At 33.8% G+C, this 23816-nt stretch overlaps 1 long non-coding RNA gene across 1 annotated transcript; it reads left to right on the forward strand.

The window, feature by feature from the left end:
• The first annotated feature begins 3607 nt into the window (after window positions 1-3607).
• LOC150041192 (uncharacterized) lies at window positions 3608-22640 on the forward strand. The gene is made up of 3 exons (XR_016533773.1): window positions 3608-3715; window positions 18222-18338; window positions 22490-22640. It is a non-coding gene; the product is annotated as an uncharacterized LOC150041192 (long non-coding RNA).
• Window positions 22641-23816: the final 1176 nt, after the last annotated feature.

Consider the following 23816-nt stretch of genomic DNA (forward strand, 5'->3'; position numbering starts at 1 on the left):
CCCATCAATATACCACTTCTAGAAATATTCGCAACAGAGTGGAGAATATACTCATATGAAAACTCCTGCACAAATGTTCATAACAATAGAATTCATAAAAACAAAAATGTGCAACCAATATAAATTTCCATCAATTGATAGGCAGATAACTAAAGTATTATATAGTTGTATATTTGAATTGCTTTTCAAGATCTATTCAAAAACATGAAAGAAAAATGTATATGACAAAGGAATACTATGCTGTGATTTTTTTTAATTTGTTTATGAGGCAGGGACTAACTGTGGCTCAAGTTGGCTTAAACTTGAGATTCCTTTGCCTCTACCTCAAAAGGGCTTAGATTAAATGTGTGCACCATCACAGTTGTCTGTGCTACATTCTAATATAACTCTATATTGGTTAATACTTATATCTGACTAAATATTTATTTCTCCAAACATTTATTATTCCTTTCGGTTGAAAACTTTCAAAATCTTTTTTTTAAATTATAAAATGGGCTATTATTCCATCTTTTTAAAAAAAGATGTCCTAGTAAGTGCAACCATGTAAATAAAGGTTGGAAGAATTTTGCTAAATTGAAAATGCCAGGATTTGGTGTAGGGAAAAGCAGAAGTGGCTTTAAATGACTAGATTTTCATTTTATGATTTTCATATAGTGTTGATAGTTGTAAAACTTTAGGAATATTGAAAAACCACTGAAGCATATTCTTTAAAATGATGAATAAATATTATAGTATACGAATTATAATGAAATTTAAAAAGTGACGAAAATATGTAATCATGTTCATGTATAAGGCATAGAAATTATATTTGCGCACTGATCTCTCTCACACACACATACACAAATAGTATATAATGGGATTATTAATATTAAAATGGATAAAAATCAAAATACATATTCTCAAGTGATGAACATATAAAATAACTTTACAACTTGGAGTGAGGGGAGTAAGGTGGGGGAAGTGGGAAAAATGAGAGAGGGTGTAAGAGTGTTCAGAAAGAAAACTCATTACCGTACTTAAGTAACTGTAACCCCTCTCTCTATACATCACCTTAACAATAAAGTTTTTTAACTTGAAAAAAGAAAGTAATTGTGGCTTCCTCTAATGGAAGTGTAACTATAATTTTATACAACCACTCTGAATAAATTTAATTGACATTGCTTCTGGTCTTTATTTTTAATTTGTTTAATATATGGAGAGGTTACAGTTTCAATACCCCTTCTCATGTTTTTGTCCCGATTTCTTTCCCCCCCTCCCAATCATTTTGTTTTCCCCCTGTTCCTTTCTTATTTCAAATAATCAAACATACATACAATATACCAGGTAACACAGTCAGATATAGTAACAGTATGAGATGAATCAAAGGGCAACAAAAGAGAAGAGAAATAACATAGTACATTAAGAACAACAGCCATAAAAGATAAAGCTCTTGTTCTCATATCCTAGAGATACTTTCATTTAGTCTCATGCTATATGACCTTATGAATCTTGTAATCCTCTGCTAGGAGAGTCCTAGATGTGTACTAATTGTTACAAATGAGAGAAACCACTGAGCCTATGTTCCTTTGGGTCTGGCATATGTTAAACCTTAAACTGTGACCCACTGAATATGACTTTATGCTAGCCCAGAAATTCTATTTCCACATATGCTACAAGGAGAAATGAATGCCTCTAACCATAAATCATAAAAATAATGAGCATATTAGTTCTATGTATAACTATGTAGAAGTGATCTAAATGACAATTAGGAAATGGATTTGTTTTAAGTTAAGGAAAAAAATCACACCTTGAAATAATGTATAACAATAAAAAAGAGAACCTGATGCAATTTACACATACACAAAATATAGAGAAAACTAATCTCTGGTTCTACAAATCAACTATGGTGGCTAATGGTAAAGGAGTAGAAATTGATTAAAATGGAGTGAAAGGAAACCTGGAATTCAAAAATAGTACATTTTAAATTTATAAATTGTAACTTTTCATGTGGGTGACAGACACATAGGTATACACAAATGTAAAATTTGAACTGTACATTAACACATTTTCATTCTGTATATATCATCTGACAGTACTTCTAAACACCTCAATTGTGAAAGCAAAACCACAATATTTTAAAGATAGGGAAATTAATGAGCCTTGCTGAGTATGAAAAATAAAATAAAATTGTCAAGTAAAGTCAACAAAGAATGCAATCATAGGTAATATATATGTAAATAGGTATATTAACTATTATTTATAGAATAATACTGGAGTAGGAAAGAGTCAAACATGTTGAACATATCCAGCTTCAGAGGAAACTGATTACCTTGACCTTATTTTTGTGCTATTTTATATCATTTCTCAGTATAAGTTAAAAGCTTGTTTTAGATTCATAACAATTGAAGAATAATATCATGATATTGTTTGAAAAATATTTTGCTCTTCAATCTTCCACTTCATTGGTATAAAAAATAATTTTAGTTCCTCAAATTTTCATTTATTGTCCTACTTAAAACCCGTCAATGGCTCAACATTTTGCATGCAATGGTTTTTGTTTTTCACTCTGGCTGCAATTAGAATAACCAGGGAGCTTTAAAAAATTATCTCTATTCATCATATCCCTATAAATCAGAATCTTGAGGAAATGCAATCTGGACCAGGTATTTTTAACAGTGCTCAGTTTATTATGCACTAAAGGCTATCACAGCTAAACTACTCTTGTCTGAATAGGCCATGATCTTCCATGTTGATCCCTCTTGTAATACCTCTTTTGGGAGCACATATCATCTTTCTTATATGACTTAGTTTATGTAATATTTTTGTGAAAATTTCCCCTGATTCTCCTGTTCACAAGTAGATGTAATTTTCTATTGTGGTTCTTTCTACACAGAAGTTTCATTAGGTAGGTCTGACCCCTTATTCATATTAGACACAGATATTATTAAACTGATTTTTAGACGACAAACATCCAATACAACTTGAATGTATTGCTGAATAAATATCTTCTTTATTACTTTGTAGTGGTGAATCCGCATATTTTCCCCAATAAACCTAAAAGAATATCTCAACTTCTCAAAATAAACAAATCATTAATTATAGATAAACACAGGAAAATATAAATGTGGAAGATTAGTCAAAACTTCTAATTAATCAAAGCAAAGTGCACAGGAACATATGGAGAGAAATCTTTTAAATAGTATACATAATTGTATGAAAATGACATGCCCCAGATATGGTATGCTTGGTCCAAAATGGAGAAAGCAGGAATATCTACTTCCTACCCCAAACGTGTTATGTGGACACTTCTTAGACAAAACTGACTCCTGAATGATCAAAACTTGCAGAAAAATAATTCTGACAATCTGATATCACTAGAGCACAAATTCTGAGTATCACTTTTATACCAAATACCGACTGTAAAAATTGAAGGACAAAAAAACTGGCATTATTTTCTTTTCACCACTTTAATATTGTTCCCATTGCAGAATGAATTTCAGCAAAAGGTGACAAGGAAATTGTGCTTCCTCTTCAACATCAAAAACATTGCATGCTTCCTGCTCTGAGCCCAGCATGTCAGGAATCTTTACTGATTGGCAAAATGATTGCAAGCACCAATATCATCAAATGCAACAGAAAGGAACAGATACTCTTAATATTTACCATGTCATTTGACCACTTGGTAGGAAATCAGAGAATTATTTCACCTATTCTAATCTGGGACTGCTATACCAAGGTAAGGAGAGAAGTTAAAAATAATACCTTGCTTTGCACTACATACAGTCATTGAATAAATTGTCACACCCAAAGAAACATTCCAAAAATATAGATTCTTTCTATAAATTATTAATATATACATATATACATACATACCTAGAACTGATACATTTCCTTTCTCAAACTGTGAAAATGCTCTGTGCTTTGTTATCACTAACAGATTTCCAAAAACTTCTGAGAGGATTTAGTATCCTACTTCAAAGCTTTAGCACAAACATGGGGGACTATGGGGATTACTGCTGTTGCTGATGGTAAGACTAGAAATGTAGTGTATTTTTTTCTACATGTCTTCATACTAGGTTTTTTGGTAAAATCTCTGTGGCTTAGTTTTTGATTCTGTAAATTCTCTTTCATTTTTTTTCTCCTCATCGTTCCTAGGTATCAGCTCTTCCTAGTCTCCCTAAAACTTACCATACTTTACTCTGAGAAATACAAGGGACAATGTGAGTTGCTTATTAAGGTGTGATGCTATCACAGTGAAAACTAGATTTTCATTTGTCTTTGGCCATAAAGCCACTGTGCCATTTTGATAGGAGACATATTGAATGTGCTCACTCAACCCAGAGTATTAATGCCACAGATATTTGATAGGAATTCATGTTGCATAAATCTCTCTCCATCATTTTCAAAGTGACTTTGGTCATTTGAGGGGAGAACTGCAAGATTAGGCTGATTTTTATTTTCTAGGAACAAAACCTTATACTTTTCAGTGCATGGCCTTTGGAGGAAACAACACAGATCTGTACCTTGACACTACCCAATTCTTCCTCAGTCTTTACTTTTAATTCTCCAGTGCCACTTCTGAATCATACTTTGTTGTTCATTTAGTTTTCCAATTGTTTTTAATTTAGTTATCAAAAAGGTCATGTTTATGCATATAGCTGTATATTGCAAACTTCATTTCTACTTCAAAATTTATTTTTTTCTTATGAGTTTAAAACACAGAATTATGTGGCACTCAGATCTGTGTTATCAAGTGATTAATTCATTCCCTTAACTTGGTATTTTAAGATAATTCTCTCTGTGACAAATTATGTCTTTAAGTCAAAACATCATTTTCATTGCTGAATTTTCATAGCTTAATTGTTGGGAGCTATTCCCTGGGTTTTAGGAAGTGCTGAGTACAAGGCTATTAAGGTGCACAATATGAAAAATAAGGGTATGTGTTACTTTTCTACAGTTTGCAGACTATTGTCTACTAATTGTATTTTTGCCTATAAATGGGTTATATATTTTTATTTTATCAGTATTGTAGTTTTTATGTCTTGCCATCATAGAAAGTAGAATTCCATAGTAATATTTATCCCAGAAGGAAAAATGATCCCAATAAAGATTCCTTCAAATTTTGCTGACAGTTTTTTTTAACTTTTCCTTGGTTTTAGATGCCAAAATATCCCCAATACAGCTTCAGGAAGAATAGTACTTTTTAAAATGAGGTCAAGATATAAGCAAGTATTCTCTAGAATTTCAGATTGCAAATATGTGGAGATTTGAAAGAAATTACATGTCACTCTGCAGCATTTTAATATTAGCATACAAAAATGATATATGATAAAATTGTTTAAGTAAAATATCTGTTCAACATTTAAACTATTCTGAGGAATTGGAAACATAAAATCTAGCTTGAATTAGTAAGATTTTGGCCTATTTCATCAATATAACCTACAAAAAGAATGAGTAATAACACTAAATCAACTGAAAGTTTACATCAAACCAAATATCACTGTGGGAGTAGGCCCTAGTACTTGCAATAAAATAGGTAAAGGATTAAAAATTTCATGTCAAGATGAAAAGCCATGTGGTTATGTGTATTTAGTCCTGGTAAGTGTAAATGACAAGGTCCAGACTTTTATTTTGCATTTATAAAATGAAACTGATGACCTTTGAAGGACTTTTCGAGAATTTAACTTGTGAATGACCTTATCAAATAGTTTTCTTAATTATAAAGTATAGCTGTGTGGTGAAATAGCTTTTGATGGACATTACTTAAAACCAAGGGGAGCTCATCTTTTTCTGATTTTCAGAAAATGCAATGTCTTATTGCCTTGATATATTGCATCTAGTGTAAGATACACTAAAACACTGTGGACCAAGCCCATATTTTCTTGTAGGAAGTTACCTTTCAAATAGTATTAGATATAGTAGTGTTATATGTTTTATTTTATTCATTTATTTATTTTGCCAGTCCTGGAGCTTGAGCTCAGGGCATGGGCTCTGTCCTTGAGTCTCTTTGTGGCCATGACTAGCAGTCTACTGTGTAAGCCAAAGGATTACCTTCAGCTTTTTATGAATTTCTTACCTGGGTTGGCTTCGAATCATCACCCTCAGTCATATCTCAGCCTCCTGAAGATCTAGGATTGCAGGCCTGAGCCACCAGTGTCTGGCTGCATTATATATTCTAAACTATCTTTTATAACCTTGAAATGAAACAAGACATATCTTTAAATAAAAGGAAACTAGATTTAGTCAAATAAAATTCAGGTGGCCTATTGCATAGCTGTATATTCTAGCATAGCTTAGTACTCATTTCAGGTCTAATCTTTACCTACAGCACTTTTATTTAAAATATTTCAAAACAGACATGCAGAAAATTTCTTGTGAAATATGAAGCTAGCAAACTAAGTTCCATGAGTTCTCACTTTGTAGCAGAGGTTAATTGAAAGTGAAAAGTCAAAACAGGGGCCGGGAGTTCGGCCTAGTGGTAGAGTGCTTGCCTAGCATGCACGAAGACCCAGGTTTGATTCCTTAGTATCCCACATACATAGCAAAAAGCTGGAAGTGGTGCTGAGGCTCAAGTGGTAGTGTGCTAGCCTTGATAAAGTCCAAGGACAGTGCTCAAGCTCCTGAGCCCAAGCCCAGGACTGGCAAAAAAAAAAGTCAAAACAATGCAGTTCAATTAAACTCTTGAGGAAAACATGGAGATCACAAATCACATAAGACCTGTAGAAAATAAACTGGAGCAATTTATACTGCGTCTTCTTCTTTCCTTCTTTTCCAATTTTTTGAAGCAGATTCTAGAAACAGTATTTATTAAGGCACTTAATCCTTTTGAAATGCTTGGATGAAAATTCTATATTTTGGGGAGGGGTTGGGGGAAGGAAACGAGGACAAAATCATGAGAGGGATACCAATGTGTGAGAAGAAATGTACTTACTACCTGATGAATGTAACTGTAACCCCTCTATATATTATCCCGACAATAAAAGAAAAAAAGAGAAAGTTCTATATTTTAAACTAAAAATCATAAAGCGTCAATTATATTTGTAGATACTGGCAGCTGTTCTAGATTCTAAAACTGCAGTGTAATATATGTGTGCTTCCAAGAAGAATGACCTGACTAATCCATTAGAATTAGAAGTAGTTTATCTTGCAGACATTTGGTGTAATCACCAGGATAAAATTGATGCACAATACTTGGATAGTTCAAAATGTATTGCTATTTGCAACATATTCTTAGAATCATTTTGTGAGTTCTTGATCAGATGATAAATTTTAGGAGAAAGCATGTGGATTTGACTACTATCCATTTAATTTGGTTAGTTGAAAATATAATTTCTATCTCCAAATATTTTCTTTTTACTTTTTCTATAAGGCTCTCATTACATTGTGAAAGACACAGTTCTCAAATACACTTATTAATGTCAACAAATAATTTCTATAACCCACATATATGATCCACCAAGTTGTAGTGGACTCAGTAAAACTGTATTGGAGTAGAATTTATGTTTAAGTTCAATGAAACTTCTATACTTTTCATAGTAATTTAACATTGAATGTATCCACACACAGTATCTGAGAGTTCCAATTGTTCTCATGCATGTTCTTCACTTGATACTGGCAGTCTTAAATATTATCAGTTTTGGTGAGTGTGCCATGGTATTCTGTCATGGCTTTATTCTTATTGACTGCTAAGGATGTTGAACAATTTTTCATATGCTTATTGGTCGATTTGATATCTTGTTTTATTATTCATGAATTTTACTCACTTACCTCGATTAGTGTTTTATCTTTGAAATGTTACCGAAATTTCTTATGTATATTATTTTTGAGCCCTTTAGTAGAGTTGTGTGTCACAATAGTCACTCAGTTTGTGCTTTATTATTTTTTTTCTTTGATCAGTCTTAAGGCTTGAAGTCTGGGCCTAAACACTGTCTCTAAGCTCCTCTGCCCAAGGCTAGCACTCTACCCCTTCAGCCACAGAGCCACTTCCGGTTTTCTGGTGGTTAATTGGAGATAAAAGTCTAATGGACTTTCCTTCCCTGACTGGCTTTGAATCGCTGTTCAAAGATCTCAACCTCCTGAGTAGCGAGGATTACAGGTGTGAGCCACCTGTGTCCGGCTCTATTCATTTTTGTGTGTGTGTGTGTGCCAGTCACGGGAACTGAACTCAAGGATTGGGCACTGTTCTTGGACACATTTTGGGTATGTGGAACTAAGGAATCGAATCCAGGGCTTCCTGCATACTAGATGAGCCCTCTACTACTAGGCCAAACTCCTGACCCGCTTTTCATTTATTATTAGTGCCTTCTGATGGAATGAAAGCTATTTTTCTTTTAAGTCCAATTTATCATTTTGACATTTTGTCAAATCTTAACCACTCCATTGTGAAGAGAACCCCCCCACCCTGCATTAAAACTAGATGATTTGGAGCTAAATTTGAAGGTATATAATCATGATTCACCTAGAATTAATATTAGTACATATTGAGAAATATATAGGCAAACAACATACACATACATATGTTCTGTCTGTGTTTAACCTACTGCTACACTGTCATGATAGTTGTAGGTTTATAGTACACCTTTATATCAGAGAGTATAAGTCCTCCAACCTAGCCCGATGGCTCACGCCTGTAATCCTATCTACTCAGGAGGCTGAGATCTGAGGATCAAGGTTGAAAACCAGCCTCGGCACCAAAGTCCATGAGACTCTTATCTCCAATTAACCTCTAGAAAACGGGAAGTGGGGCTTGGCTCATGGGTAGGGAGATAGCCTTGATCTGAAGAGTTCACTGACAATGCCTAGGAGTACTGTTAGGGCAATAGCCTTGAGCTGAAGAACTCAGGGATACTGCTCAGGCCCAGAGTTCAAGCCCCATGACACCCCCCCCCAAAAAAAAGGAACCTGTGATTTTTAACTTTGTATTCTGTGAGAGTGTTTCAAAGCATTTACTTTTTTCACTTTAGATAACCTTAAAGAGGCTGGGGATAGCATACATGAAGCCCTGGGTCCGAATCTTCCTGAGAACAACATATACAGAAAAAGACAGAAGTTGTGCTGGGACTCAAGTGGTAGAGCACTAGCCTTGAGAAAGCTCAAGGACAGTGCCCAGGCCCTTAGTTTAAGCCCCAGGACAAGCAAAAAAAAAGGATTAGAGACTCTTGAATTACTTCAGTAGCCTACATGTTCAAATTGTTTTATCCTTTTAATATAATGTCCTATTATTTTCAAGTTAAAGACATGTTATAGATTTATGGTCATAAGAAAAGTTAGTTTGTAGTTTTCTTTTAATACTATTATTTGGTTGATAGCAGGATAAATGTTAGACTCATTAAATCAGTTGAAAATAATACTGCATTTTCTGACAGAATGTGTGGTTTCTTGTTTCACTTGTTAATAAAGCCACATTAGAATATTTCAAAATACCGTTTAAACTTATTTGTTAACAGGTCACTTTGAAATATCTAGGGCTAACTTTGGTAATTTGTATAATCAATTAATTTTCCTATTGCATCAAATTGTTTCATTTATTGCCATAAAGTTTTCCACAATTGCCTATCATAACTTCATAATACCCACAGGATTCATTTTTGAAAAACTTTTTGTTCCCTGATCATTATTGATAATTTGTTTTATTCCTCTCTTTTCACCTTACAACCAAGAGTTTATCAGTTTTTTTGAACAGTTATAAAAAACAACTTTTAACTTTAATGTACTTTTGCTATCTCTTTTCTATTTTATTCTTTTCAACTCTAAACATATAAACATATAATATGTATTTTTCTATATGCATGATTTTAAATGATTTTGTTATAATGCCTCTAAGTGTGATTTCCCTTGTATTTATTCAACTTGATGTTTATTTGGGGTTTTTTAGGCTTATGGATACTTATGCTTCATAAAATTTGCATAAATTTTTATCACCCTTTTTTTCAAACATTTCATGTTAACTGTTATCCTTTTTTTTCTTGGAAAGTAATCATGTTTATTTGATTCCTTGATATTGCTACTCAGTTTAGTAAACATTTTATTTCAGTCTTAATTTACTTTATTCTTTATTTTGTACTTTTCTTACCTTGTCTTCAACTTTACTGACATTTGTTAGTTTTGAATATGTTTATTATCTGTGTTGATTTCTTATTTCAGTTTTATACATTTTATTTCCCAAATTTCCATTTGAATCTCCATGTTAGTTTTCTTTTTCTGTTGAGATTTCTCCATATTTTCACTACTAAGGTCCACGTTTATCCTGAAATTCTTGAATTCATTTATACATCATAAACACTATACTCTTGACTTTTAAAAGTTTTTATATTCTTGGGCTGGGAGTTTGGCCTAGTGGTAGAGTTCTTGCCTAGCATGTATGAAGATCTGGGTTCAATTCCTCAGTACCACATACATAGAAAAAAGCCAGAAGTGGTGCTGTGGCTCAAGTGGTAGAGTTCTAGCCTTGAGAAAGCCCAAGAACAGTGCTCAGGCCCTGAGCCCAAGCACAGGACTGGCAAAAAAAATGCTTTTTATAATCTTTGAAAGCATACTGAATTTTCTTCTATCGAATACACAGTTTGTTACATATAACCTTGATTGTAGGGGGATGTTTGTTAATCTTCAGTATGGCAGTTAAATACTTGTTCCAAAGTTGAAATAGCCATGAAACTTAGATGCGGTATTTGTCAAGTTTCACCTGATGTCAACAGTTTATCATAGTTGAAAGTGAATTACTGGCCTCTCCTAAAGGTTCTTTTAAATCCTACAGAAAGCTAGAAAGAGAAGCATTCTAATTATCATCTTTCCAAAATTGCTTTCTTCCTTATCTATAGAACATTATCCATTATTTTGTTAGACAATCTTAAATAAATGTGAATGAGTATCAACTTTCTTTTCTGAATATTTAATCTGTACATGCAATCAACAAGAAAATTATCATAAATAATCACAAGATATTAAATATGATAAAATTTAGACTTTTCAATTGTTCTCTCCAAGTCTTTAAGGGATTTATTTTAAAACCATGAGTCATTCAAAACTCCTTTATTGTGTTTGCTAGTTTAAACTGTTTGATTTTAATTGATTGAAAAAGAATACAACTTGCATTTTTGTTTATAAATTTGATATTTTTTATGATTCAAGGCTATATATGTTACATTATATCTTCATCAATAGGATAAACATTTAATTCACAGATGTTTTGTATTTTCTAATTAGATCATATGAAGAATGCATTTTCAGTTCTTTTTTTTGTACGTGATGCTAACCTTTGTCACATGTTTAATGTTTTAGACTATATTTTCCCCATGTTTTCCATATAATCAATATGGAATCTATGGAAGATAATTAGAAAACAAATGCTTATCTTATTTTGCATTAACTTTTTTTCTACTAGCTGTAACCACCCTGGATAATTATGACCTGAAATCGACAGTTACATTACAAAGTGATGGTTTTTCTATGATTTTCCCATATTATTTCAAAATGTTTTGCAATGAAAAGATTTCACATTAATCTTATTTCAGAAAAATTTTGAAAAAAAAACAACTAAATGATAAGCCAAAATAATCAATGGAACTGAGTCTACAGGTATGTTTTATGTACAGGCATATAGATATAAGGATATTTTGACAGAACTGAGGTTTGAACTTGGAGCATTTCATTTACTAGGCAAGTACCTTACCACTTCTGTTATATTTTCATCCCATTCTGGTTTTAACTAGTATTTCAGAATAAAGTCTCACTTTTCTTTAATATTGGTACTAGGAATTGAACTCAGTGCCGTTTGCTTTTCCTCATTTGTTTTGTTTTTACTCTAATGGGTTATAGTCTACAATTTGAGCCCTACCTCCACTTACTGTTTTTATTTCTGTTTACCTGGAAATGAGAGTATCAAGAATTTATTTGCCTGAGTTATCTTGAAACTGAGATCATTGTGTCTCAGGTTTCTGTGAATCTAAGATTACTGGTGTTAATCACTCATACCTGGGAAGGTCTCAGTATTTATCTGAGAGTGCTGGGGATAATTATCTTCCCATCTATATCTCTTTCATAACTGAGATCACATTTACTAAAAAATACACTTGAAGTTTTATCCATAATTTTGACATTTATCAATAATGAAATATCTCATTATAAATAGTATTTGTCTGTATATGTGCATCACAGTCATTACTTTTATAATTTCTAGTTCTCCACAGAGTTTTACTATTTTAAATAAAGCTTCAGTAAATATTTGGGTCAGTAAAGTATAGGGAAATTTTGCCTGTGGCCTCCATCCCTTGCTGTACATTGGGGTTTCTGCTTCCATTTCTTGTGTGTAGAGAGCATCTGATACATGGTTCTAACCAATAAGACCAAAAAGTATTTGTATGCCACTCCATTATTTCTTTAGGACTGGAGTTATGACTCAAGGGATAGTTTGCTTGTACAGCATGTGGGAAACAAAGAGGAAAGAAAGATGAAAAGGAAAGAAATGACAGAAAAAAAGAAAAGAAAAAAGAAAATGAGACCTGGTCTTATAACCATAAAGAAATTGGTGCTTCCAGCAACTTCAGTAAGATTTGAAATAGATTATTTCCTAATTGAGCTTCAAAGTGATAACAACATGTCCCAGATGACAACGTGATTTCAAAACTGTAGGCAGAGAAGCCACTAATGTATGTTTAGGTACCTGATTCACCAAATCTGTCAATAATATATATGTTTTAGGACAATAGATTTGTGACTGTTATTCAGCAATATATACCTAATATATTTTTATGTTTTAGATATAATACCATTTCATACTAGCCAATTTGTGAACATAGGTTTGCATTTCTCTTGGGGATGTCTAGTTGTGAAAGATTTATGCTTAGCTTTATAAGAAATTTCCATTTATTAAATGTACTAATTAGGATTTTCTGGAGAGAAAGAACTCATGTACTCTGCATATCGACATACTAAAGGGGATTTATTACAGAATTGGTTCATGCAATTATGGTAGCTGGAAAGACCATCTAAAAGTCGACTTCAACTTAGAAACTCTCTGGGGAAGAGGGATGTTAAAGGATGTTCTCAAGCTGAAAGCCTCAGAACACAGGGAGGCGATTGTTAGTGTGCCTCAAATATGAAATCTAGAGAGGCTGATTGAATTTTATTGTCAGGGTAGCATATAGAGTGATTATGGTTATATTTGTCAGGTAGTGGATACATGACTTCTTGAACATTGATACACCTTCTCATGTTTTTCTTCCGCTTTCTCCCCCCATCCCTTTCAATCATCTTGTTTTTCCCCTTCCCTTCCCTATTTCAAATAAACAAATAAACGTACATACAATATAGCAGGCAACAAAGTCAGATACAGTAAAAACGTGAGATAAAACATAAGGGAAAAAAGAGAAAATAACAACATAGTATATTAATAGCAATAATTACAAAGATAAATCTATATCATCTTGAAGGGCCTGGTTTCCCTCGCTGGTTGCAACCGGAATGTGCCTATAAATCTACAAGTAAACACATAGCATGGTAGAGGAAAAAAAACATATACTTGGCATGAGGGCATATACAGGACTCTAGATATTCACACAGTAAGACCAAAGGAGGATATTCTCAGAATATCACAAAATTTTAATTGTCTATGTGCACAGTGTCATATAAATGATGTTTATTGAAATGGAAATAAGAGGGGTTTTGTTTTTCTCCTTTGTTACTGTTTTTGCTTTCTATATCATTTTTCTTACTTGCAAGTTTATCTGTTTTGGAGAGGGTAAGGGGGTGCACAGAAATGGTGAGACAATGGGTAAACAAATAATGGAGAGGCTGAATTTTTGATGTCCAACAGAAAGGAAGAATTCATCTCAGGTCTTGCTGATAAGTGTGACATGAGAAGCACATTAGTATTTGTATTTGTTCTTTCAGGGCCTGGCATCAATTTGATACTACCAGATTTGTTGAAGGTAAAAATTATGTATGTGGTTTGCTTAGTTTCATCAGTAGGGAACAGGATTATTGCATATTACAACTTGATTTACAACTGTCAGAAGTAGAAAGAATTAATTTCAATGGCATGTAAACCTTTTTATTTTTTATATCACAGCAAACTTTTTGCTTAGAAATATACAGAGTCTCAATATTTACAAACTTAAAGAAAAACAGAGTTCATCTGATTTAAGTAGATGTAAAGTTGTAAATTACACATGGTCATATAGGACGTTTTTTGTTGTGCTAAAGCTCTGAGGAAATATTGGGAAAATTGGATCTGCTGTAATTATCCTGTGTTAATGAAGTAATGGCAACTATCTGGGTTTAAAGGTTTCCTGGAATACTTATCAAAATTTTCCTGTCTAAGCAAGTTATTTTCCCTTGGTGTAAATTTCTTATTTGTTGAATTGAGGAACATAAAATGTATTGTACATAGTACCAAATTGTTACAAGGATATGATAAAATTGTATACAATTGAAAAGATTTAGAATTTAAAATAAAATTCCTCAATACAAAATTATGTTATCATTACTTAAGCAGGTAATTCTCTGAAACAGGAACATGTTAGTGTTCAGATATTATTTATGAAGTAGAATAGACTGAGTGGATCTTGAAGAAAGAAATATATTGTCAGTAGTCTTACTCTTGAGATTTTTTCCTGTGGAAAGTAAAAGATGTTTTTATAGTAATCTGATACAGGCTAGTCACAAGCAAGAGGATCAGAAGAATTGTTGCAAGTGTATAGTACACTGAGTCTCTGAAGTGTAGGGCATGGCAATTACACTGAACAGTATGAGACAGGGTGGATTATTTTGAAGCACAGTTAAATGGTTATAACTGATTTTTCCAAAAGCCAATTACTATCAAACATGCCTTCTAAGGGAAGGTGGTCTTCTCTTAGTCATTCCAAAGAAGCTGCCAATGTATTTCTCTTTATGAGGCATGAATTCTCAATAATGTATCATTTGGTATGGATGAAAACGATGTCAGAATTATAAACTAACCACTAGTAATTGTGTTGAAATGTATCAAATTAAAGAATCATGGATCGGTCAGATGACTTCCTAGTAAAAGAGCTGAACAGATGTCATCATATGACTTCGAAGTAGTTTTTTAAATTCTATCTGTCGGAAGCTTAAGAGTGTTTTGCAATCAATAGAAGATTGAAAGAGTTTCTTAAAATGATTAATTGATATTAATAAACAAACAAAATCACATACTTAATTCTAACAGTTTTTGCTTCTAGTTCAAGGAAAAATGTCAGGAGTAATGGGACTAAAACATGTTAGTTCCCTTTGGGATAAATCAATTATTTCATCCAAATTTATATTCAGAACACATATTATTCCAATCCCCATAATAAGTATTACAGAAGAAATGCTCATAGGTTCCCAGAACCTCTTTGGACACTAAATCATTCTAAGACATGTATCACCTTCACCTAAGAGATAGCTATTTGAACACATTTACAGTAGTGCTTCTTATTGAAGAAAAAAATTTTCCTATGTCAGCTCCTTGTTGGCTCACTTATAAAGTTATGAAACAAAACTTTTAGAAGAAATATATCATAAACTCTGTTTAGAGACTTTATTTATTTATTTATTTATTTATTTATTTATTTTACCAGTCCTAGGGCTTCTATTTAGGGCCTGAACACTGTCCTTGGGCTTTATCAAGGATAGAGCTCTACCACTTGATCCACAGCATCACTTCTGGCTTTTTTCTATGTATGTGGCACCAAGGAATTGAACCCGGGATTTTGTGCATGCTAAATAAGTACTCTACTACTCAGCTAAACTCCCGGTCAGTATTTTCTGTTTCTTTAAACGAAGTCTCTAGGCCAGGAGTTCAGCCTAGTGGTAGAGTGCTTGCCTAGCATGCACAAACACCCGGGTTTGATTCCTCGGTACCACATATGTAGTAAAACGCTGGAAGTGGTGCTGAGGCTCAAGTGGTAGAGCTCTGGCCTTGAGAAAATCCAAGGACAGTGCTCAGGCCCTGAGCTCAAGCCCAGGATTGGCAAAAAAAGAAACAAAATACTAATCACAAAATAAGTTATGTTAAGCCATATGTATATAAGTTTACTTGAAATAGGAAAGAGAAGGGGCAAACAATAAAAATGATAGCAGAAGTGATCATAGTAAATGTACACAGTATGATATTTGCTTTTAGAAATAGCAGGCTGAACTATATAGGTATGTTTTTAAATTTATTTTTTATTGTAATTAATAGAATGGTTACATTATATTTTCCAAACATAATGTGCATTACTTCACAAACATTGATAACCTTTCTCCTGTTTTGGCCCCTATTTCCTTCCCCCCACCTCCACCTCTCATCTTGTTTCCCCCCCTTCCCTTTAATATTTCAAATAAACAAATAAACATATATAAAATATATCAGATAACAAGGTAAGATACTGTAACAATATGAGATAACCAAGCGACAGCAATAGATGAGAAATAACATAGTACATTAAGGAGAACAATTACTTATTATATGGATTTTGTTCTATATCCTGGAGGTCCTTTCACTTAGACTCACCCTATATGCCCTTATGGCTTTGCACTATTGTGAACCTCTGCTAGAAGAGCCCAAGGTTTCTACTGATTATGACAAATGAGGGAAACCATTGAGCCTATGTTCCTTTGAGTCTGCCTTACTTCACTTAATACGAGTTTTTCTAAGTCTTTCCATTTCATTACAAATGGGGTGATGTCCTTCTTCTGATGGCAACATAGAATTCCATTGGGTATTAAATACCCAATTGCTGGGTCATAGGGGAGCTCTATATTTATTCTTTTGAAGAACCACCATACTGCTTTCCATAGTGGTTGAGCGAGTTTGCACTCCAACCAACAGTGTAGTAGCGATCCCTCTTGGCCACATCCCGTCCAGCATCTGTTGTTATTAGATTTCTTGATCATGGCCATTCTAACTGGGGTGAGGTGGAATCTTAGAGTTGTTTTGATTTACATTTATTTTATGTAAAAAAGCATTTCTTCATGTGTCTATAAGACATTCTTATTTCTTCTTCAAAGAAGACTCTCTTTAAGTCTTTGTCCCATCTTTTAATGGGCTGGTTGTTTTTCTGGAGATTAGTTTTGGAGTGATTCAATTTTTTGAGCTGTTGATATATTTTAGAAATGAGGCCTTTGTTTTGTATATTGGTATGCTTTTGAGTGCTAAAATTTCATGTGTCCTAAAACTGAGTTCCTCTTCGAAAGTGAAATAGGTATCATTCCATCAAAAATAATAAAAGCTTTGATGTTTAATGAAAGATTAAGCATCATGAAGATAAAATGAGAAAAATAAGAGGAAATAATAAATACTAAGGAGGCATGACAGAATGCTCTTCTTTAAAGATTTACTTTCCTATTATTGATATTCACCAAATTCTGGTACATTTATGTTTCCTTAGTCTCTTCGAAATTTTAATATATTAAATTGAATAAAAAAAACACTAAACTTAATGAAGCTGTGATGCTTATTTAGACATAAAGCCATGAAGGTTATCTGCTACAATAACATGTGGACTATGGTAATGGAGAAAAAGATGGAAATAAATGAAGCAATCTATGACATATTTAAAACTCAGCCAACAGGACATTCAATCTGAGAGCTAAAGGTTTCATTATAAGCTCACAGGTATGCAACTACATTAACATGAAAAACTATGATAAGGATTTAATACAATACAAAAGAGATTAGTTTTTCAAGGTAATTTAAAGGAGCATAAATAAAAAATTCAGCGTTTTTTCAAGAACAGTGATGAAGATTATCAACACCATAATCTCATATATTATTTAGAATAATATCAAATACAGGTAGAAATATTTAGGTTCCACATCAAATGAAGAAAAAGGATCCAATAAACCTGAAAAGTCCATAATTTCATTGTATTTGTTAATAACTAGAAATTAGTATCTATTTAAGACTTTTAAACTACAAAATCTTAAATCTAATGAGAATTATGTTTCTTTACCTTCAAACAAGGAAAGAATAGAACTTTTAAATACCTACAGGTAACAAATGATTAGATTATGACTAAAAATGGAATTAGTAATATTTATAATTATAAGATCAAACAATGACTTTTAAATGATTGCCATCCACAGGAAATTGTTTTCTCACTATCATGATATAAAATTTTGAAGTAGTAATAAACTATATTTTTAGTTATACAGTTGTTGCTTTTCAATGTTTCTTGTCTCATTTATAATCCCTAATTCTGGGAAGTAATTGAGATTTTCTCACTAGTATTACTAACATTAAGTCTTTTTTGATACAGAAAGAGAATGACATGAGGTAGCATTTGCTACAGATAACTAGAAATAATTTGCCTACCCATGAAAAGGGCGGAATAGCACCACAGAAGTACCAGATATCAAGGGACGTGAATTCTCTAGTAAGCTTCAATCTTTTTATATGTCAATAGGGAAAACATAAAAATTTTGGTACAAACTAGAATTTTCTATTGTATAGTTTGGATGAAATAAGATATGAAGAAGCAAATGGCATTATTATTTAATATAATAATGAAATGCAGTTGGAATTTTTTCCTTTTAATATAATATCTGTCTCTAATTAGAGACATCCTTATTTTTAAATTATAGTAGAATTATCATCTATGCATTGTTGGTCCTAAAAATAAAAAAGAAATCTTCAAAGTATGTTATTTAAAATTAAAATTCAATAGCTTTGAATTGTATACCATGATTCTGACTAAAAATAGAAACAAAAAATGAAATCACGGGTTTTGAGAACAGTTTCATCCCTGAGTTTCTTTCTTCTTTTTTTGCCAGTTGGGGCTTGGACTGAGGGCCTGAGCACTGTCCTTGGGTTTTCTCAAGGCTAGAGCTCTACCACTTGAGCCTCAGCACCACTTCTGGCTTTTTTTCTTTGTATGTGATATCGAGGAATTGAACCTGGGGCTTCGTGCATGCTAGGCAAGCACTCTACCACTAGGCCAAACTCCTGGCCCTCTTTCTACTTTTTATTGTGAGGATAAACACTCAAATTCTGAAACCTGACCATACAAATGATACATTTACAACTATGAGAACCATCTCATATCCTTATCCATCTATTTCAAAAGCTTGAAAGTTTAGAAACAGAGAAAACCAGGCTTTAGTGTTTTATACTGTCTATGTCAAAACAACTGATTCATTCTCCCATAATGTGAGTTGGGAAAACTGATAAACAACATTATCGATTCGCAGGGCAAGACATGGCCCAACTTAAAAATAACTCTAAATTATTAAGAAGCACTTCAATGTCATATGTCATTGTTTAAACCATGCACTGAATTACTACAAACAGAATTTTTGGGGAGAGGGGTCACGGGGCTTGAACTCTGGCCCAAGTGCTGTCCCTGAGCTCTCCAGCTCAAGGCTACACACAGACCCACTTCCCATTTTTCTAGTGATTAATTGGAGATAAGAGTCTCGGCTTTGTATTTCCTGTGCTGGCTTTGAACCTTGATTCTCAGATCTCAGCCTCTTGAGTAGCTAGGATTACAGACATGAGCCACCGTACGCAGCTACCAACATATTTTTAAGTGTTTTTATTTTAACCGAGAAATCAGTGAGCATGTAATATAAATTCCTTAGTTGAGGTGCTTATGCATTTTTTGTGATGCATTGTATTTATTTCATATGGGCTGTAATCACTGAATGTAGTTAGCATACCAATTATGAGTTTTACTCAAGCTGAAGGAAACATTAATTACTGAGCAGTTTGACATCTGCATTGGATGTTTCTTTATGCATAAAATATAATTATCCTTTAAAGTTGAGCAATATTTTCTTATTAATGAAAGCTAATGTATACACTTCTTTTTTTTAGATGTGTTCAGATATCAATGTATTTTAGTACTTGTCCAAGTAAATATATTCACAATGTCTCATGGGCAAGATAAAGCACTAAACATTCACTTTCCTGCAGAAATGATATCAGATGCCACCTGAAACAAATTCTGCTTGGGTTTTTATTCGCAGAATCTCAATTCCTTCTTCTGTTTACCAATTCCAATGCTTTTTAGGGCTCTCCTTCCCAAGGTATAGACCTTTGACCAGAAACCCCATCCCACAATGGCTGCACAAGACAATCTGGGTGTGCTTCCCTTCTCACTCACTGATGGGATTAACTCAGTCCCTAATGGTTTTGAATTGGAATGCAAATTTTCAGCATGGGTATTTTTTTAAGGCTATCATCAATGTCACAATTGGTCCCTTTAATTAACAATCTCAAGGTAGGAGTCCCTCAAACAGCATGAATCATACACTCACACATCTTAACAGAATACAGTTTCCATTTATCTCCAGGTCTGAGATTAAAAAACTGTTAGCTGGTTTCCAACTGGTTTCAATACAGGTTTGAAGTGTGAAGAATTTTACTGCGTAGACATTAAATATGTTGTTTAAATATTAAACATTAAATCTTTTCCTGACTATCCAGACAGAAACAGAGAGCAGGGCTTGCTTCTTGCCTTATTGCACTGGCTAGGAATTCTAGTAATGTGTTAAAGAGGAATGGAGAGAGTGGGCATCCTTGTCTCGTTCCTGATTTTAGAGGGAATGGCTCTAGCTTTTCTTTTTATAGTGAAGGGAAACACATCCATGCGCAGCACTCCTGCCTGGATTGCAGGAGAGGGGGGGCGGGGGGGAGGGTCCAAGCCAGGGGGTCCTGGGGGCGTCGGCTCCTGGTGGGAAGGCCCGGCCCTGGAAGGCCAGGGTCGACTGCAGGAACTCGGAGCTGCAGCTCAGGGTAAGCCTGCAGAAGGGCTGGCCCAGCTCGGCTATAGCTGGCAAGACAAGGGAGCTGTGACCACGACCCCGACCGCCTCAGTATACAGGCCCCACAGTAGCAGCCACAGCCACTGCCGATAAGCGCCTGGCTCCAAGCCCCAAACCATGCTTCTTTTATGCAACAGGATGTCAACATATTTCCTAGGTCAAATAATTAAGGAAAGTTGAAATAGGCACAAACACAAACAACAAATATCCCAGCAAAACTGTACAGTATGTATTAGTCAAATTTTAGACAAACAGATGTACATTGTCCACTCTTTTTTTTTTTTTTTTTGCCTGTCCTGGGCTTGAGCTCAGGGCCTGAGCACTGTCCTTGGACTTTCGCAAGGCTAGAGCTCCACCACTTGAGCCTCAGCACCACTTCCAGCTTTTTTCTATTTATGTGGTGCCGAGGAATCGAACCCGGGTCTTCGTGCATGCTAGGCAAGCACTCTACCACTAGGTCAAACTCCCGGTCCCATTGTCTACTTTTTTGATGAGGATAAACCTTTATGATCTCTCTGGAAAATTCATCTGAATTGCTATTCCTTCCCTGTTGACAAAAGTCTGGATGGGTTTTTTTTTTGATCCATAAGAGGTTTTGCACTTTAGACTCAGTAATTTAATTTCTGCAAAATTACCCCTTTACCAGCATCCTTCTCAACAATTTAGAGAGAAATTTTAATTTGTCAATTAGATTCCCTCTCACTTTATAGTTCACCCTATTATTTTCCCTTCTTCTTGATTTTGTTCCTTAAGAATGACATCACCTCATTTGTTAGGAAATGGAAAGACTTAGAAAAAATCATGTTAAGTGAAGTAAGCCAGACTCAAAGGATCTTAGGCTCAATGGTTTCCCTCATTCGTCATAATCAGTAGAAACCTTGGGCTCTACTAGCAGAGATCTGCAATAGAGCAAAATCTTGATACATAAGGCCATATAGTATGAAGCTAATTGAAAGGACCTCCAGGATATTGAAACAAAAGCCATATAACGAATGATTTTTTTCCTTAATGTACTATGTTGTCTCTCATCTCCTTTGCTGTCCCTTGGTTATCTTATATTGTTATAGTATCTCACTTTGTTATCTGATATATTGAATTTATTTGTATTTGGTTATTTGAAATTTGATAGGGAAGGGGGGAAAACCAAGACGGGTGGGGGGTGTGGGGGGGAGGGTAATGGTACCAAGACATGTGAAAGGGTATCAATGTATGTGAATTAATGCACCTTCTATTTGGCAAATATCGTGTAACCCTTTTACTAATTACAGAAAAAAAATTTAAAAAAAAAGACATGTGAAAGGGTATCAATGTATGTGAATTAATGCACCTTCTATCTTTCAAATATCATGTAACCCTTTTATTAAGTAAAATAAAAATATCAAAAAACAATAAAAAAAAGAATGAATATATTAATGGAAACATTTTCTTTTCTTCTGCCTACTAGCAGCAATTGCTTCCTGCAGATAATGTGAAATATGTTTCTTTAAATAATGTTGACAGATTCAAATCAGAGGAGGTATACAAGATAGATTTGATAAAAACCCAACATCATCTCCATTGGTGTCATTCTCAGAACCAGGGACCCCAGCCCAAATCTATTTTGAACAATAGGTGTGAAAAAGTTATGTCAGCATACCACAGTGAAATGTAAACAAAAGTTATGAGTCCTTTAACACTGTGGCATGTGTTATATTTAAACACTCACTTGGTCTAAAATCAGAAGTATGTGTTAATCAAAACTAAGGTTCTCTTTTGCTTTCAGACTTTGTTTTTATGGCTGTAAAATTGATTGAAAGATCGACTGAGCCAAGCTGAAACAACAAGATCAAGGAAGACCAAACTCTGAAAACATATATGAGCCCCCCCACATACACTTGTAAGGGAGTAAGGGAGGCTGAGAGGTCAGCACCTTTGAGGAGGAAACATAATCATTCTTTATTTTAGTATTTCTAAACACTCAGTAGATTGTGTTCTACATAGGGAATACTGAAAAAAAAATGTTTGATAGATGAATGGAAGAATGAAGCTTGAACACATATAAATTGGGAATCAGCTGAGAATTTTGTCGACTGAAATTTATTTAAGCTTTACTACTGGGAGAGTAGCTAAAGAGGTGGTCAGAATGCTGCCGATTCCATCTCTACATGGATCAGTATTTTGTCTTTTGTCAGATTTCAGAGGACGCAAGTCCATGCTAATATAAATCACAAAAAAAAACTAAAAGGAAATCTTCATACTAATGCTTCCCATCCAGTCTACCTAGGTGCTTAGACATTTAAATACGCTATTGTTCTACAAATTTACTTGTCAATTATTATCAAACTATTAATACAATCACAAATCGAAAGAAAACCAGTGAAATCAATGCTTGCCTGTCTTAGTGAAGCAAAGTCAGTTGATAGTATGCTGCACTGGATTGAATAATATAGCACCATATGTATTGCCCAACTAAGATATCTCTTCTCACTCTTCATCCCACCCAATGGCTAATCAATTTGGCATCTATTCAGTGGTTCTAATTCATTAGCTAATATTACATAGCCTTAGTCATTGAGCAAACTGGCCCAAACAGATTTCAAATGCTGTCTTACCTTGTGCTTTCCTCTGGATTCACATCTCTCAGCTCTATTTTTATGAAAAGAGAATATAACAATATATACTGGCAGAATTTACCTGTTAAGAAACAGGTAAATTTTCAAATATGAATAATATGTATGTAATTTTGTGTGTGTGTTAAACTTTGAAATATGCTATTAATTTGCTTTATGGTACATATTGAAAGCTAATTCTTTTCTCTTTTTAAATGAATAATATCTGTAATAAATTCACAACCTTTGTATTTTGACAGATTAATTACGCTTGCCATATTCTGGTAGCATGATGACTGGCATAAAAAGGCTCAAATTAAGCAGTCCTAGAAATTTTCTATTCTTTAAAATATATGTTTTAACAAAACATAATGGTGATTAAAATGCTAAAAGCCTGAAAATACAGTGTGGGTTAGAGGAAGATGAAAATCTGAGTTTCTTTCTCAAGGAAAAAAATTACATCATGAAGGATTACAGGAGACATTTTAATAGAGGACATCA

The sequence above is a fragment of the Megascapheus bottae genome, chromosome X (genome assembly GCF_031878675.1).
Source record: "Megascapheus bottae isolate mThoBot1 chromosome X, mThoBot2.hap1, whole genome shotgun sequence".
Classification (NCBI taxonomy): domain Eukaryota; kingdom Metazoa; phylum Chordata; class Mammalia; order Rodentia; family Geomyidae; genus Megascapheus; species Megascapheus bottae.